This window comes from Amia ocellicauda, chromosome 17 (assembly GCF_036373705.1).
Source record: "Amia ocellicauda isolate fAmiCal2 chromosome 17, fAmiCal2.hap1, whole genome shotgun sequence".
NCBI classification, from domain to species: domain Eukaryota; kingdom Metazoa; phylum Chordata; class Actinopteri; order Amiiformes; family Amiidae; genus Amia; species Amia ocellicauda.
Genome location: NC_089866.1, coordinates 5015025 through 5027711, shown reverse-complemented (window position 1 = coordinate 5027711; position 12687 = coordinate 5015025). Strand labels below are relative to the sequence as shown.

General features: G+C 45.0%; 1 protein-coding gene across 1 annotated transcript in view; it reads right to left on the bottom strand.

Moving 5' to 3' along the window:
* The window catches only part of ankfn1b (ankyrin repeat and fibronectin type III domain containing 1b), a 163727-nt gene that overhangs the window by 57802 nt on the left and 93238 nt on the right, over positions 1–12687 (bottom strand). The window lies entirely within an intron of this gene.

The following is a 12687-nucleotide window of genomic DNA, read 5'->3' as shown; positions in this document are numbered from 1 at the left end:
AGCAGAGCTTTTTACATTCTTTGATTTTAGCTGCTCTGAATGATTTACCTTTGCAAGGTCAACAGAGAGCAATAACGAGTTTGTCAAAGCACGGCTCCTGATAACAAATCAAACCGGCTTCCTCAGACTGACACGGTGCCAGAGAATGAGGAAGTATTCGGCTTAGGTGTATCATTTTACCCCTGCGCTGCAATTCTTTGTAGAGAACTAGTACATCTGCATGTGACCAAATATTTAAGCGCACCAAAGATCCAATATATTTTTGATTTGATGTATTGTGAGGAGGAGATGGGAGAAGGGCTATGGCAAGACAGGGCATGTAGCTGTGAATGGTGGTACCAGTGGCACTAGGAGACGCTGTTTGCTAAATTTACAGCTTGAAAAGTTGATTTTTTTTTTATTGCAGTGTGACAAATAAGGAAACGCTCCAAAACTGTTGTTTTCCAAGACCCAGTGTGCCTCAGCTGTAGTGCTAATAACCTTCCTCCCGTCCCCTACTGTCACGCTGTCAGCAAGAAGGGGCGACGGCAAGGAAGCTCGTTACGGACAACCCTGTGGAGAAATTAGTCAGTGTGCGTAGGTTACTGACACTAAAAGGTATAATCAGGACCCGACACTCACCCCGGCAGTGTAATCACTGCGGCACAACGCTGGGCAAACGGCTGTTAATCGGGCTGAGCTGTGGCCATGATAGTGCACATTAGGCAAATTACTTCCTATTCTTATTTCGAAGAGCACATGCTTGCGCGAGAGACATTTTCTTCAGGGGAGACGGGGGGGTTGTAGGATAAAGACCGGCAGAGCTCACGAAGACACACAGCTGGCTTCCACCGCCGTCACAAAATCAGCCACTTAGAGAGGAGATCCAGTGGCTTTTAAAGATGCTCACAATATCCACTGCCCGTCGGAGTGAAAATCCAAAGCCCCCATGAAGGTATTTAGCTGGTGAAATGGTACCATCATGGCCACACTGTTCTGGGCACATTATCGAGGCAGTCACTTCATCAAAGAGCCCAGAAAACCACCTCATTGCCCTTATAATTAGATCCACACAACCCATCACTGGTGTGTAACGAAGCTCCTTGCCATCTTCTCAATTTCCTCTCTTGATTGGTGGCTTAAAGTTCTTTACTGATCAGAAAGCAAATAAAGAACTGCGAACCACCAATCAAGAGAGATTTAGGATACCAACAAGAGTTCATTCCAAGAACCAAATGCAAACAGCCTTCTTCTGATGAGTTTTTGTCATTAAATATAGGTCTTGTACAATCCCCCGCACCCTCTCCAGCGGTGTATGTTTTTCATTTTGGTTATCCAGTCTCGTTTGATCGCTCCGAGGTTCGGCAGTAAGGGTGAGATGAATATTTTCCGCACATTGTTCTCTACCACAGCTGTCAGGAGCAAGCTGTTCTAGCTCAGAATTTTCTGATCTCAGCGAGGGCTTTAATTTTGTATTTTCTTAATTGTCAACTGCCTACTTATATCTGCTCTCAATATTCCACTCGAAACAGACCGCTAATCACGTTAAAGGTGGATACTCGGTTCATTACTTAATGTAAGTCTCTACATCTAAACGGTTTAATTCCCCCCCGACAACAGCCTCAAGAGCTTCAAAAGAAGTTTCTGTCGTTGCTGAGATCCGATTAAAATAAATCGCCATAATCTAATCACTGTAAAGCTAATTTTCAGAGAGTGTTTAAGATGCCATTGAACCTTTACCAAACACTGGAAACAACACAAAACAATTCTATGGAATAACAAGATAACAAAACTAACTGGTGACAACGATTACAACTGGTGGGACTCGAGCGAATCGGTGGAAATCGGGGTGCTTATCCGAATGACACGACGTGGCTGTGGGTACTTTGTTTCTTCAGAGACTAATACTTCAGACATTCATGGTGGCAAGGAACAGGCCAAAGCAGTACCAGTCTCGCCCCTACGTTGCCACAAGGGTACATGAGGGACACTGGCGACTGGCGCTAGTGAAAGGCTTCCTCGCTCAGAAGTATTCGGTAGCAGTGAGGACGCCACATTTCTGGCATTCGCAGCTGTACAGCGTTGAGCTCCTGGAAGCCTAAGAGGTTGGGGTGTCAGAGGATTATCACAATGCTTTCCTGCCCCGAGGTATTCACTACCACTGAGAAAACAGCGGCTCTAATAAGGCTCGCCGCACCCGTGACCATCCAGCACCGACCCCGCGCAATCACCTCGACTGGACCCGACTCCTCAGAGGTTCCTGAGCAGCTCACGGGTTGTCTCTGGTTTCTTGGTCTTGGTTTTGCCATTTCTACATCTGGTATCTAAGACCCAGTGTTGCTGTTAGGTGCTCTTCTAAATTCAGAGAAGAACTTTGATCGGAAAACAAACAAGAATCAAATCAAATAAACACGGCCTTGATATCTCCCAGGCGTTTTAAAATGCCATTGTGCGTAAAAACATCAAGTAGCTGCACATGTTATCTAGCAAGTCCCAGCTGGATGTAAAGCACCTAGGTCCTTCATTTTCCACTGTGGGCAAAACATTTGGCAAGAGTCCCACTTCCCAGAGTATATTAATTACAAGGGCAGTTTACCCAGAGTGGAAAAGTGGGCCCCCAGATAGATGTGAGCATTTGAGCTGTCTGTGCTAACTACAGCAAAAAAAAAAAAGGGGGATTACTTCTTTTTTTTTTTTTTTCGCTTTCTGAAAATGATTTCGGCAAACGAATTCTCTGGAAGTCTCCCGTGAGAAAGGAGTATCTGGACCGGGAGAGTGATGACACATCGGCGTAGCCTGTGAAAGGTGGAGCAGCGGCTGGAGCGCCCGGGAAAGTTCGGGAATGCGATAAATCACATGACGCTGTAGGCTCAGAAATCAGGGACGCAATCTCCGCAGAAATCACGAGATTACTCACAACACGTCTGATGAGCTGAGCCAATAGATCCTGCTGGTAAAACTAGCGCTTTGTCATCTTTACTGGCCGTTATTAACTCTGACATTTTTACTCTTTTTATTAGTTTTTTTTTCTCTCGGTTGCTTGCTCCGGCTCCAGCAGTCAATCACATTTCCTTTCCACCGCGTCGGTGTTATTAAAGTGCGCTCGCACACATTAAGTGATTCCAAGTTTAGCCTCGCGCTGCGTCTCGTTGTGATCCGACTGGAGATGAAAGTCTTGGCAGTCAAGAGAACAGACGATCTGTGTTCACTAGACTTGCAGGGCCTTAAACATACAAGAACAGCGCATATTGTTCTGGCTGATCTCTTGTATTGAGTGATGATTATTTTAATTGACATCCAGTATCTAACACTTGGCTTTTTCATTTTAACTACAGTAAAAGCCCACAATACAAAATCTTCAGTAGTATCAACAGTTCTGCTTTGGGTACAGGATCTGTGCCGGCTTTACAGTCATTTACAATTTCCCCCCAAGTCAGGGCCAACTAATTTCAGGATTGACTAGGGTGGAAAGGGAAGGCGCCCAATTAAAATTAAAATGTGAGTAAAAAGATAACCATAGCTGACATAAATTAGATAGATAGAGATAAAACATCTGCCCCTGTATAGCACTTGAAGCTATACTGATAGAAGAGGAGAAATATCGCCTGGCAAAATCGAAGATGTTTCAGTCCTCTGCTCCCATCACCACAGCTACTAACTCTCCACCAATTACAGTCCTTGAAATCACCCAGGAAGTCTCCGGCCGGACCTGTCACTCAGGAGACACGAAACAGAGGCCGGGGTCTGATATTAGAACCGCACGGGAGAAGATGATAAAAACCACAACACACAACTCATCGGTCCTGTTCTTGATCTTCCCGTAAGAAAACATAGGCCTGAACGATTCCTGAAACCTTTCCAACTGCACTCCTCCAGGGTCTCCTGCCCAGAAACCAGACCCGTATCAGAGCACTGCCAGATCGCCAAACGTGTGGCTGTTTGAGAAGCATTTCGCCTGATCCGAACGCAGACGAGGGCCGTGTACTCATCGCCTTGCCCAACAGTATCTCCCCATGTCTCGCAGCGATCGCACGTGCGTGGGCTGCAGCCTCAAACCTCGATATGCTGAAATAGTCATCATCTCCCATCAAATTGGGTCATAGACAATCACCCTGTCAGAGCTTTCCTCCACAGCGCAGGTCAGAGAAACATGTGTGGGATTACAGAATGGAAAGGACTTCAGAGCTGGTCCAACGTGCCTTATCCAAAGCAGAACAGGGCCAGGAGACAGTGGACCAAGAGGAAGACCACACTGACGAAGAGTGGACTTGTGCATCATGTAAATTACCCTTAAGCAGGTTTACCCTGGTATATTTCTGACCTCTTATGTCTAATACACTTCCTGCCTGCTCTCCTGAAGTATCTCCAGATCTTCACTGGTCTTTACTTATGAATAAAACCAGATCGTAAACAAGCGTTAGAGAAATGTACCGTGGTGTGCCGTGGCATTCCCAGGGTCCGGTGTACCAAAGCACAGAGAACCCACTGTAAAACTATGGTAAAACCATAGACGTCCAAAAATAGCATGACCGGGAGCAGCTTCTTCAAAAAGAGAGGAGAACTTGAGAAGTTTCTGAATTGCAATATGTCCTGCTTGCATTTGTTTTCCAGGCATTCTCGTTAAGCCTTAATGAACATTACAAAACACAGCAAAAAAAATAAATAATAAAGGACGCGATTAAAACAAAAGGTTTGCATTTCTTTTAATGAGAAAAAAAGAACATGAATAAAAACAGTGATGCCGCTGGAAAGCCTGTTTCTTGTGGGCAGACAATTATTCAAACTTTTTTTTTTTTTTTTTATTATTGCAACTTTAAAATCACAGCGTGAGACAGTTATGTTTAATAGAGCTTTTAACGGGTTTGAAGCCTGGAGCGGGGGTCAAACAAGCAGAGGAGAAACTCTAATTGTGAAGAGGGACTCTGCAGACAAAAATGCAAGCCAGGCAATGTTTCGAGACGTACAACAAGCAACAAAACTCAAAACCACTACGCCTCCCATAAAGTGACACATTTTCTCTGGAATTCCAACCACAGACTCTCACGGGGAATCGCAAGCATTGCTCCGATAGGGATTCAGTCCATGTTATATGTGTTTTTTTCTCCTTTCTCTCTTTTTTAATGAAATCAATAAATGATCAAGACAAAGAATGTTCAAAAATAGATGAAAGACACTAGGATTCCAGATGGGGGTGGCGCATAAGTAATTTGAGCATGGGTGGGTGGATCACAGACAAATACGTAACCCAATAAATGTACTAAACTGTCACATCAACTCAGCGTGTGTTTTGGTGTGTGTGTGTGTGGGGGGGGTTGCTGTGGGTGTGTCTCTCTACGATGTCATTTGTTGGACAAGAGCCGTCTGCGCTGAGCCAGTGGTTTTGGAGAAGGCGACAAAAATATTACCCATAAATCACTCCGGCGGAGCCACCTAGAATCAGCCTAATGGAGCTGGAAGACGTGCTGTCATCTTAGCGGTGATGTCAACTCGCGTGCGGCCCGCCAAGGTGCCGTGGTGGTGGAGAGCGGGAGAGAGAGAGAGAGAGGGAGGGAGGGAGGGAGGAGGAGGAGGGCCGAGAGCGCGGGGAGGAGTGGAGTGTGTCTGTGTGTGGGCGTCCTGCTCCGTGAGCGACAGCCCCTGTCAGCAGCCCTTCGCCGTGGTGGTGAATGGACGGTTCACGCAGGAAGTCTTCTGGTGACAGCCTGTTATTATGAGGACGGCGTGTCATGTTGGACTTGATGCCCTGAGAGCAACTGCAGGTTTTCCCATTGGTCCTTCAAGGTGGCCAATCAGACAAACCCATAAGACTCTCGTTGCATCTCACTTCGGTCCATTCCACGCTTCGTGAGCTGCAGGCTCTTGTGTCGGCCAACAGCACCCGGAGACAACACAGGAATTCAACCGATATTGAGCAGAATCATTTTCCAATCCATTAATAAATCGGCACAACAGCCTGTAATCTGGTAAACCTGTAATGGAACCAGCCGCGGCGTATTTCTGTTTCTCTCTGCCATTTGCCGTCACCTCCAAGCCAGACTGAATCAATTCCTTGATCTTTGGACTTGAATCAACTAAATACATTTTTAAACACTTCTCAAATCATCCAAAACCTCGGTTATTAACATTTCTGCCACTGTGGTGGAATCATGTAGCGATAATTATTGGAACATGAGTGCAATTGTCTAGTTTCCGTAACTGTAGCCTGCCCTTAACCAGCCATCCCTCTTACAAAGCACAGATCCAAACTCACAGCAGTCCTTTTCAACTGACTCACCGTCCTGCCATCACACGCAGCGAGTCTGAAGACCTCGGATTGATTTATTAAGTGGGTTATTCACCTTATAATTTTAACAAGGGTCTGAATCACCACAACAGCGAGAACTGGGAACACAGAACATGACCTTTGATATTTTTATGTATTTTTTTTAAACACTATTTTAAATACATGGAAACGACTCGCTGTCTGGATATGATGAAGGCAATCTGAAAAAAATGCCTGTATTTCTTCCAAGGGTCTCTCGCTCTGCTACAGCCCTCACGCACGCAGGCACATCCTGCGGAGCCCAAACGCACAGTCATTCTCGCACGGCAAAGGCGGTGTCTATTTATTCTCGCTTATTAGCTTTAAATTGGTCAGCGAAACATTCCTTTCCGACCTGCTTTTAATCACTCTAAGAGACCGTGCTGCCGAAACCGATGTGCTACAGGCTTTGATGTAGCTGCGTTTCTGTCGACTGGTATGTCCACCCAGGCAGCGCTCTTGTTCTTCTGAATTTGAGTCATCAATCAAAAGTGCGACAATAAAACAGCTTTTTCTAAAACATAAACAGGCTTCATAACCCATTAATTATAATAAAAGAATGTGTGTACGCATTTATATACAATAGACATTCCGGAACAGAGTTCGCCATTGCACTGTACAATGTGTCATCCATTTCGCAGAGAAAAAAAGAGCTATACTATTCTATATGTACAAGTGTGTATGGGAAACACTTGAAAAAGGAATATAAATAAACACTTGAAAATAAAATAATTGAAAGACAAACTCCTAATAAGTAGTAGAGGGTTTCCGTTGTCACAAAGGAAAATAAATAAGCCGACCCACTATAGCAGTTTCATCTAGATCAGGTTTCTACAAAGTGCCGGCTCTGCGCCAGTAACACCGATAAAGCAGGAGTCAAATCTGAACTCCACACTCCTATCTACGGACGTCTGTCCGAGATAAGATAAGAGACTTGAAATATTCAACATCTGCAGCGCGGTTTTGATGGAAACGGTTTTGTGCAAACGCAGATAACCCGGCTCATTATGAACCGACTGCAATCTTCACCGCTGGAAGCTATCCAGGGTGACGGAATGCAAGAGCAAAACGGAGAATCAAGTCTTTACTTGTGATAAGGATCCCTGTTTTAATAAAAGCGATGCCAGCAATCTACTGTGCCCAGGGACAACTGGCACACGCTGGAGCAGCCAGCCCATTGTCCCGCCGCTCACACACGCCAAACAACCACGGCGCATTTCTCGGAGGCCCGACGGAGGCTGCGATACAGCGCTGGAGGGGCCAGATTCGCAGTGAGCCATCGTTGATTGAGCCCAAGGTCCTCGTTACCGGGTTTCCACTGGTTAGCCATAAGGAATACTTTTGGTAGGAGGGGAGAAGGCCTCATGCCATTCTCAGCGGAACTGGGAAGCCAGAGAGGATAAGGCGAGCCGTGCCAACACCGAGCCCCTCGGCACACCTGCCAGCTGAGCGCACGCCAGCCCGGCAGAACTGAAGCTACGCGAGGAAGAGGAGAAAAAAAAAAAAAAAACGCCAATAAAAGTCCGCGCTTGACCACTGCGACTCACACCTACCCCGGGGCAATTACACACATCACACAGAAGGCGGAGAGGCCAGGAAAATAAACATCGTTAAGACATTGAATGGCATTTATTTGCAGAAACTCCAGATTAGATGGGAGAAACCTCAGGATTTACTGCTTTCTGGTTTTGACTTTATCCTTGTGCTGTTAGGGGCTGGGATGGGTGGTTGGGGTTGTGTGGAGATGAGGGGGGGGTAGTGCTGGATGCGATATATAAAAACAGGATGTGGTGGAATGTTTCCACTAAATGTTCCTTTGCTGTATATCTTCCAAAATTTTGTAAATCTGCTAAATGAGTCTTATGGGGTGGGGGGGCAGACAGAGTAGAGACAGTAGTCAGGAAGAGGCTAACTGGAGCAGAGACATGCTCGTAAGGAACCCTAGGTGACATCATTTTAGTAATCCGAGCGGTTTCCAGATCTGCTCTTAATTTCTCTGCTTAAAACGAATAATTGCACCGCTGGGGCTCGCTGGAGACTGGGCTCTGATGAGAGAGGCAGAAAAATCTAACACTATTTATCCTGCTTTTCGACTGGTCCCAATCCGATATTGGACAAGCAGCTCTTATAGCATCTTTCATCAAAAGGAGATGAAGTTAAGGCAATTTTCAGCTATAAAACAGCCACTTCGTTATATTAACGTAAAAAAAAAAAAGAAGTAAACAATTCCCCATTGATGATAACACCAATCTCTGCCAATGGAGGGCCACTTCATAATGCTGGAGCCGTGTAACCAAAGCCTATCCCCTTTGGATGTTTTTTGGTCTTGTTTCTCCTTCTGGTGGTTTGTGTTTCGCTTTAGTAAAACCACTTCCCTGTATTGATAGTCATGACTAGAATTAAATAACGTTCCAGCTATCATCCAAAGAGCTGCTCGACCACACTGGCACCAGGCACTGTGACCCATGAGACACTCAGATCGACCACTGCCTTCCACACAGAAGACTCTCGAACTCCCAGATTTTGAAGGTCAGCTCTACATCGAATCATCTAAACATCTAATGTGGTATTGAAACCTCATGCTTCACAGTTCAGCATTCAGATCCAGTTATGAGAGGCCAGATCCCAAGTGAGATCCCATTGAACCAACAGTGCTCTGCATGAAACCTTTGGGGTTGTGTTCAGAACACGCCCAACAAAAGTTGATTTTAGGTCATTCATAGCAATATTGCAGTTATCGTCAAAGGCCCCAATGGTTTGAGGACAGAGCAGAATTAAAAAGATCCAATTAAGCAAGTCGTTTGTTGGTTAAGTGTTCAATGCAGTCATTCTGGAGCAGATTTAGAACTAAAAAGACAGAAAACAGGAGAGTTGTCGCAATCTGGCACAAACTCCCCGGCGATGTGGCTGAAGCGACAATCTGGGGACATTCAAAAACAGACTGGATGCACGATGGGTCGAATGGCCTCCTCTCGATTGTCAGCTTTCTTATGTTCTTAAATCACGAGAACCAGAGACTTGCTCCAGGACTGAGATTGTAAACCCCAAACTCACCCTTTTTCCATCTTTAAAACACTGCAGAGCGCTGTGATTTAAACAGGCCGTGAGGATAATTCGTCGTGGACAGACTGTATACAATTGCTCATTTCTGATTACCTGGAAAAAGCGAAAACCCGGCCCTGCCAGTGGGGCCCCTGGACGCGGGGAGCTGGAGAGACTTGGAGAACGCAGAGGCCGACCCATGTGTAAAAAAAAAAGCCCCGTCTGGGAATCACAGCCATCGCCGCGCAGAAGACTAACTGCTGAACTATCAGGAGTGATGCAGACAGCAGAACACCGCACATCAAACACACACTAATTAGCAAGGTTAACATAGCTGAAACACAATCTCTTCCAGCCCGAGTCGTTACCACTACAAAGACATGACTGCCTGATTACTTGCAGGACTTACAGGGGAAAAAAAAGAAATTAAAAGAAAAAGAAAATGCCTTTGAAAATATATATAAAAACATAATGAAAAAAAGCACCTCCTGACAACAGGCAGGCAGGTCCAACAGACACCGCACTCACGCTGCAACAATGCTGGTGTCAGAAGAAAAAAACAAGTACAATAATCATATAGACATAAACACATACATATTCAAACAGTACAAAAGAATCTGGAATTATTTTCTGGTTCAGAGCAGCAGTCATGTGTCATTGTGATGCTGCGGCCAGGACAGTAATAGTCATTGGACGTGAACAATCCCTCTAATCCAGGAGGTGACAGATAGATTAACTAACTGTGATAATAGCCAGAGAGAAGGTCTGGATTGAATCAATAGCATATTATTATTATATTTCATAGCTGACACCCTTATCCAGGGCGACTTTCAACATGTCACATTATTTTTAAATACAATTACGCTTTTATAGAGCTGGGTTTTTATTGCAGTAATCGATGTACAGAAAAAAATGAAAGAAAGAAATGAAGAAATGAAACATGACGTTAAAGTGAACATACAACATACGTTTCATTCAGGTAAAAAGGACTGTCACGTGTAAAATGAGTTCGTAATTCTGAGGCCGGTAGAGAGAGATGTCCAGCCACTAAACTTAGACCGGATCAGAAAGAGAGCGCGGTGTTCGTATTCAAAGAGCAGAAAAGATGGCCGCCCTTTCCTGGAAGTGAATCTGAGACCCAGGTCTGATGTTTGGCACAGATATGACCAGGTGAAGCCGACAGGTGTGAGGATGAAAAGCGTCCCGGTTTCTCCCGACTCTCCACACGGCACAAACCAAACACTCGGAGGCTGCAGGGCGGGTTTAGGCGAGTGACAAGCTTAATCCCAGTGTTAAAAACGAAGAGCTGCGAGGAAAGGTTGAAAGAACAGAGATTAGTTAAGAGAGGTTTCCCCCCCCAAAAAAAGCTTGAAGAAAAAAAAAATACAAACACCAATTACTGCTTTAAGAAACCCCAGGCAACAGGGTTAGAGGTTAAAATGTAACAATAGGGAACGAGAAGGAGGGAAGCATGCCACTTTACTGAGAGAGGAGAGGCTGGGAAAAAGCATCGACGTCTTCCTGTCAGGTTTGGGTTCAAATCAAGGATTTCTAATGTTCCTAAGCTGTCATCTGCACATAATGCTCATGCAAAACAAATACCAAACCAGCAGTAAACAAGAACATGAAGTTCACGGAGAAAGATGAAACCGTTTATCCAAAATGTACAGTTCAAATTGTCCCTTTGAGTACAAACATTCCCAGACCACAGGGTCTCTCCGACACAGCCAGTATGCGAACGTTTTCAGAAACCCCAATACCTGCCCACCGCATTAATGCAGCTGCACAATTTGAATACAGAAATCAGTGGGACGAGTTTCCCTTCGGAGCTCAGCAACATCCTCGTGTATTTAATAGATAACACACCTGACGATGGACAGACAGACACACACAATCGTACGATGATGGAAACGGTTGACAATTATCAACAGCAATGATTTTTAACAAGATTACACGTCTTATTGTTGTTGTGATCGATCACAAATGACACCCAGTCAGAAAAGTCAATGTCTCACTAGGAGCGAGAGGGTAGTATCTGTAATCTGGTTACAACTTCAGCCTGCGGATGCTAGTAGGAAGGACGGAAGAAAAGAAACTGGCTTTCGCTTTGACAAAATTCTTCAGTCGAAGCAGCGCCGCGAAAAATGACTTATAGTCCAGTCCCCCCGCAGGAACCGCCAATCAATAGCAGTAAAGCTGACCTGACCACTTTTTTTTTTTTTTAAAGGCACTTGAACGGTTCTCTCTGTTTTTGTAATGGTCAGTGTTGTTCAACCATGATTGTATCATCCTAGTCAGATCAAAAAGTGGCTTCAGTAAGTGGATTGCAGGCGCCATTCTGTGTTTGCGAGTTGTTTATGAGGAACACTGATTCACTAAGGGGTTTTGGCTTGCTGTTAGGAGGGATGTTTGGAAAAGAAAAAAAAATTATGAATGAATCTGTCCGTTCCCCCCCACCCCCCAAACCAAAATATCCCTCCCTTCCCTGTGTAGCTGGCGAGGTCGGAGACTCGGCTCATTCTTGTGGCCAGATGAAATTTCTCCTGATTGCTGCCCGGCGTCTCCCGATCACATAGCAGTGAAGGAAACCCAGGCTCTTTTCTTCTTGTTTTTTTGGACTCTGCGGCTCTGTTTTCTGGCCCAAATCACTGATATATATATTTTTTTTTTTAAAGGAAAAAATGTGGTTTCGGGAGAGGAAAGGAAAAAAAAACAAGGTGGGTTTTTGAATGAGACTACATGGCAACCGAGCAAGTGGTGTCACCGCCGGAGTCAGAGATAGCGGGGCTAGACCACCACACGCTGCTGCCATTGTCGATTTGATAAATATTTCACATTCAGAGAAATACTCTGATTGTACAGAACCTGACACAAAATCTATACAAATACCCTGTCTATAAATATATATAAGTGGATCATTGAGGCAAATGGAGTTATTGTCATAGAATAATAAAAGGGTTGTGCCCGAGAGAACGCACAAGAGAAAATCAGGAGATGTTTACGTTGACATTATTTGTATTCTTCTCCGCAGTTGTGTAACGGCACCGTCCCCCACTGCTCCCATTGCTGGCAAAACCCAGAACTTGTGGGTTTCTTCGGAGAACAAGGCCATTGGCATGTTTCAAGGAGTAATTTGTGTCATTAGCTCATTCCTATGGTTTTTACTCTTACTTGAGCACATCTTGGGATTGTTATGCCATTGTTCATTCGGCGTGCGTACCCATTATTGTGTAGCCATTATTACACACTGCGTTGGCCGGGGGAGAAGCGACTCCGCGACGAGTCCGACGGCTGCAGCTCTACACTCGCATGCATTTGCATATTTATACATCTTTCAACGACGCACCGCAGAACAACAAATATTT